The sequence below is a fragment of the Galeopterus variegatus genome, unplaced genomic scaffold, assembly GCF_000696425.1.
Source record: "Galeopterus variegatus unplaced genomic scaffold, G_variegatus-3.0.2 Scaffold1285, whole genome shotgun sequence".
NCBI classification, from domain to species: domain Eukaryota; kingdom Metazoa; phylum Chordata; class Mammalia; order Dermoptera; family Cynocephalidae; genus Galeopterus; species Galeopterus variegatus.
This window is the reverse complement of record NW_007727396.1, coordinates 244,022-250,418: the sequence shown is the minus strand read 5'-3', so window position 1 is coordinate 250,418 and position 6,397 is coordinate 244,022.

Sequence of the window (6,397 nt, the reverse complement as noted above, 5' to 3'; positions counted from 1 at the left end):
TATGACCCACTCCGGAAGCAACAAGTGTGGACTAATACCTTGAATGACTGCCTCTTTGCAGTGTTGAATTTCACCTACTTATGAGATGGCAAAGTTCACAGCTGTTGGGACTTCTTGGAGCATGTTACAACTCCCCCCCATCCGACAAGTCACAGCATCTCAGGGCTCAGGGCCTTCTCGGCCAACCCCTATCCTGAGCCAGGGCACACCTTAAAGTGGAGAATTTTCTACTGGCCCTGTATATTGCTCCCTATGCCAGTCAATAAAGGAAACCTCCAGGTTGTGAGTTAAAAGTAATCATGTCTGTAATTATGATTCTCAATACCTGCATATGGAATACTTATTTTTTTAATGGGCAAACCTAATTGCTGGCTGATGTCCTCCTATAGCTACCTTTCTTCATTCTAAACTAGCTAGTGTGGAGTCTGGGAACATGAACTCATTTTAATTATTAGCCTTGCACAAATTAAGAAGAGCAAGCTGCTGCCACAGGATTCCAACATAAAAAACAATTATGCATCTTATATTACGAGAACAACTTGCTTTGCAGTTTCTCATCTTAGGTACAACCAAGAGTTGACTTTATAAAAAGAATAATTTCTCTGTTTATTTGGTTTTATGCTTCAAATCACAGTGTTGAGGATTGAGGGGGGTGAGAGGGCCTTAACTGCTAGTCTGACAAACCACCCTGGATTACTGATGACTGGTTTGTCCGCAGCCACAAAGGCCAGGGGGTTTCAAACTCAAATGTGCAGAGCCTGTTAAAATGCAAATTCCTGGGCCCTGGACCTAGAGATCGTCATTTAGTAGGTCTGGAGTGGGATCTGGAATTCTGCATTTTTAAACACGCATCACGGATTATTCTGACGCAAGTAGCCACCCAGCTACCTGTTGAGAAACTCCACAAGGGGTTATGGCTGTGGCTTATGGGGAATCAGCTGAACACCAGCAGTTGCTGCTCTCCTCCCAGCCAGAACTGACCTGGAATATATATTCCAGGAAATTATTTATATATATACTTTTTAAATAATATCACTTCTTCCTGGTTATAAAGCTAATGCAGAGAACATATAATACTATGATAAAAATAACAACAAAATAATTTACAATCCCTCTGCAAGGAAGCAGGAGCTATGAACTTTACGGTGTTTTCTTTCTTATATTTTTTTAATGAAGTTGACAACATACTGAATATATAATTTTATTTCCTTTTTTCCCCATTTTATCAATTTTTTTTCCTGGAAATATCATTTCTAAAGGCTGCATAATATCTCCATCATGTGGACATGCCTTATTTTAATAGTCATTCCTTAACTGTTGGATGTTGAAGTTGTTCCCGATAATTAATTATATAAACAATATTGGGAGGAATATCTCTGTGCATAAAGTGTTATCAACATTTTCGATGACTGCCTTTAGCTGGAAGTGGATCATTGGATTAAAGGATATGTATGTTTTGAGGCTCCTGATAGGTATACCGCCGACTTGCTGTCCCTGTCTACCCCCTCGCCAGCATGTGTGGAACGCCTTTGTGTTCACTACACACTCTGCCATGACCTTTTCAAGGTTCATCAGGGGTATCACTCTTGCCATATGTCATGGGTCTGGTTTAGTGTTTTCCTCAGGCTCACATCTCATATAGTAGTAGGACACTCAGAACTTAAACTTAGCATTTTTCTTCAAACTCTTAGATTGCACACAATAGAATAAGTATTTATTAGGTTCTTCCAACACCTCTTAGATTAAAGCGTCATTCAGCAGCTCACACATACCTGGTGTCAGGGCAAAGGTCATCTTCGTGAGGGGTTAGGCCTCAGACTAACTCAGGGTCAGGCCCCCTCAGCCCTGTGGGATGGGTTGGTAGGTAGTGCTACTATCATTCCTTACTTCTAGAAATATGGGGCTTTTCTCCAGGGGCTTCTGAAAGGTTGCACTCTCAAGGTGACCTTGATCCTGGGCAGAACCTGGACCTAAAGAACCCCACATGGAGATTACACACTTAGGGAAGTTGTTACCCCAAGAGTTACAAAGTTACATTTTAAGCTGTTCTTTACTAAGTGTGCTCACCGGGTGCCACTTGATTCTCTCTGGTCGTCACAAGAGTCCTACAAGGTAGGTTGTGGTATGTGATATAATAAGAAATATATATTTGGTCTCTTCCACCTGGTTCATGGCACAGAGCTTCTAAAACCCTTGTAATTTCCTTAACATAGCAGTGCTAGGTGCATCTTTTGTTCTAACATTTGGTCTTTGACCCTAGTTCCTGACGCAGAGCTCTTAATACTTTGGAATTTCCTGGGTGATAGGAGTGTCTTTTGTTCTAGTGAGGTGACTCTTGCTAGGGTTCTGGATGGGGGCTGGTGACCAGAAAGACCAAGCCATGATTAGAAGCTTGCAACTTTCAGCCCCACCTCCCATTCTCCAGAGAGGGAAGAGGGACTGGGAATGGAGTTAATAATTAATCATTCCTACATGATAAAGTGTCCATAAAAATCCCTGAACTATGGGATTCGGATTGCTCCTGGGTTGCTGAACACGTGGAGGGTGGCACACCATGAGGGCATGGAAGCTCTGCACCGCTTCTGCCATACCTTGCCCCATGCATCTCTTCCATCTGCTCATTCATCTGCACCCTTTGTAATATCCTTCATAATAATCTGATAAATGTAAGTAAAGTGCTTTCCTGAGTTCTGTGAGCCACTCCAGCAAATGACCAAACCCAAGGAGGGGGTCGTGAGAACCTCTAATTTATAGCCGGTCTATCAGAAGTTCCAGAGACCCAGATTTGCAACTGGCATCTGAAATGGGAGGCAGTCTTGTGGGACTGAGGCTTGACCTGTGGGATCTGACTCAAACTCCAGGTAGATAGTGTCAGAACTGGACTAGATTATAGGACACCCAGCTGGTGTTGGAGAATTGGCTGTTGGGGGGAAACCTCCACTCCCCACATCTGGTCACAGAAGCGTTCTGTTGAGTGTGAGTAGAGAGAAAAACAGTCTGTTTTTGCCTTTACATAGGTATAATGATCTCCATTTTACAGATAAAGAGAATGAGGCTCAGAAAGCTCAGCAGGTGGCTGAAGGTGGCAGAGCTCCTACAAGCAGAGCCAGAAATGGAGCCATGACTTTCTGACACAGAATCCCTGCTCTCGGCTCTGCTAGGTGGTCAAGGATGACTTAGAGGATCAGTGGAAGGCAGCTTCTCAGTGGGGTGACACATGCTAACAAGCAATGCGACATGTTTCGAGGATTTATGCCAAAACTTTTGAGGCAGATGTTCTTAGTTCAGCTCAATTTCATCTCCAACTTTTCTAGCACCTGCAGTAATATGGAATTTTGTCATCACGTGATCCCTGAAAGATCTAATCCCTGCTAATTCATCTTCTGATTTTTATATCTCACTTTCAGTACATCTGTTCCCAAAAAGTTGCAAGGTAAGTGAGCCCACTGAATGCATATGAGGAATCTTATATTTAATGATGTCCTAGTCTGTTTTGTGCTGCTATAACAGAATACCTAAGACTGCTAATTTATAAAGAACAGAGATTTATTTCTTATAGTTCTGGAGGCTGGGAAGTCTAAGGAGGGACTGCATCTGGCAAAGGCCTTCTTGCTGCATTCACATAACAGAAGGCAGAAGGGGCAAGAGAGAATGTGGGTTGGGGGGAGAGAATGGAAGGGGGTCAAACTCATCCTTTTATCAGGCGCCCTCATGACCTAACCACCTCTTAAAGGTCCCACCTCTCAACACATTTATATTGGGGATTAAGTTTCTAATACATGAATTTAGGGGGACACATTCAAACCATGCAAATGGTATTCTTTGGAAAAAGTTTTGTGATGGGAAGCAACCCCTAATGTATTTTTTCTATGAATGCAGATTTACACATGACATGGTAGCTGTAGTGAGGTTCACCTGTGTTCCTGAGTGTGGTTTTACACACGACGGCTTAGCTTTAGTGAGCACTCTTACATTCCACTGACCACCTGCCCTACTTCCAATTGCGAGGGGAGGGAGCTAAGGCTCTTCCAGCTCAGTGGCTGCTGGGGGCCAAAAGGTTGGGCCGAACTCTCAGGCAGAGAGCTGGCTGGGTCAAAACCCAAGATGAGGCTCTGGTGGAAGCAGCCACAGCAAACAGGAAGCCCTGTCGGACATAAAGGAAGCCCATAAGGCCAAACGTAGGGGCAGGGGAGGACAGAGCTGACAGCTGATTCACTTCCCTGGGAGTTCCACCAAGCAGGAGTTACGAGATGAAGTTCTCACCTCCCAGTGGGCCTCTGGGTGGAAAGGAAAGCTGAATACTGCATAGCAAAGCCTCTCAGGCCAAGCAAAGCACGGTAAGGGTTACAGTGGAGGTGCCACAGGCAAGTAAACTGGGGGGATGGGGGAAGGGGCAGAACACAATTTAATGGAGAAGGTAGCAACTGAGCTGAGCCCAAGCCAGAAACATGGAAATCAGAATTTGAAACAGTAGAGGAAACCATCCCTACCAAGAGAGCTGGGTTCTCAGCCTGAAGGAAAATGTAGAAATTGGAGGTTGCAGTGTTTGTAGCTTCAGTATCCAGCCACAGCCCCTCCTGCACCTGGCCTTAACTCCCAGGATAACCCCCATTGCTCCAGCCCACGAACTTCCCTGAAGGGCAACCACAGAAGACCCAGGACTTTCCACCACTAACACTTTCCATACCTATCCCTGGCCACTATTTCTTCCGTCTGATGTCACAGGGCTCTGCATCTTGTCTCATCTCAGCAAATTAGACCCCTTGGTTTCCCAAGAGCTGTCATTTTTAACTCTTTTCTACAGACGTCTAGAGTACAAGACTTCCCAGAAGTCTGGTTCTGTGCTATTTTGAGCTGTTTGGGATTGGCAAAAATGAGCCGCCCACCCTTGGAAAAGGCACACTTGAGAAAAGGCTGCCTAACAAGAAGGGGACTAGGAGCTCTTTCTCTGCATGGGTTTGGATGAGGGTCATATGGGGCAAGAAGCTCACGTGGTCCCTGTCAGTGCTGTACTGTCAAACAGCTCTGGACAGATCCGGACTGGTTTTGTTCACCCAGCTGCTGTGCTACTTCTGCCTGCAAGATGAGACACAGACACCTCCCCTCCCCAGGTTGGCATCGTTTGTTAAGCCGTGGCTTTGGAAAGAACAGCCAGTCAAATCCCGGAAAGAGGATGAAAATGAATTCCAGCTGGAGGCCCACCAATGACAGTTGTATCTTGCTCATCCTGGGGTCATGGGATGGGTGGATTAGGTGTGACGGTGTGGGAGGGGAGGAAACCCAAGCACCTGTGGGTGTCTGCTGGCTTTCTGTGTCCTCCTGGCTCCTCCATGCCCTTCCTTCCTGTCTCACGTGTCAGGGAAGCCCAGGGTTAAAGAAGCTTCCGGAGGCCACTTAGTCCTCTGCAGGTGGATTATTTTTTAGGGGTCTTTTGTCCTCCTTGATCATCCCAGAGCCACAGGTGCAGCCTCTCAGAGTGGTTTCCCAGAGCCCAGAGATGTCCAGCCTTGTTACGTTGCAGAGGGCCGGACTCTTCACAACGGTGTTTCCTTCCTTCCCACAACTATCCCATTTTTTCTCCTCATTGGGTTTTGGCCTAAATTCTCAGGTAGCAGGAAACTCATCTTTCCAAGGTAAGTTACATGCTCCAGTGATGTCCTTCACATATTCTCAAAATTCTTCTTCCCTTCCCTCTTTTTATGTTTCCTTCCTTTTTCATACCCCCCCCCACACACACACACACTGGAAGGCCACCCACTCTCACTTTACTGGGGCTCTTGCATTCCCCTACCCTTGCACATACATGCTCTTTAGCTCTCCACCCCCATCCCACGGCGGTGACAGGGTCTGTGGTCAAGTGAGAGAGTTAGGTTAGGCTGGTGCAGTTCTTCAGGTCCAATCCCAAACAGGCAGCACCAGCCCCCAAGGTTAGGGATTGGCCATCAAAGGGAACTGCGCCGGGTTATCGAGACACAAATGTACCTTGGTGCCCCGGGAGCGCGGGTGGTATTTTTCCTTCCCCCAGTAACTTGGCCTGAGGCCTTTCCCAGCAAGGGCCAACTCCGTTTCCCCCGCCCTGGGTCCGCTCCCCAGACCCCTGTGGGGCGAGTCCACCCCCCGACCCAGCGCGGGCTTCAGCACGTGGCTCTGGGCGGTGGTTTTCCTCCCCGCCCCGGCAGCTCCGCGGGTGATTCTCGCCCTCTCTTCTCCCCCTTCCCCCGTGACTTCTTGTAAAAGGCTCCGCTCTCCCCCACCCGCCTCCGCCCTCCCACGGCTGCCAGACCGGTGCCTGCCCTCGCCTCCCCCGGAGGCGGCGCTTTCTCCCCGCCCTGGCAGCGGGCTCCGCTTCGGAAACTGTTGACTCAGAGGGTGGCCGGACGGCCAGCGTCTGATGTCG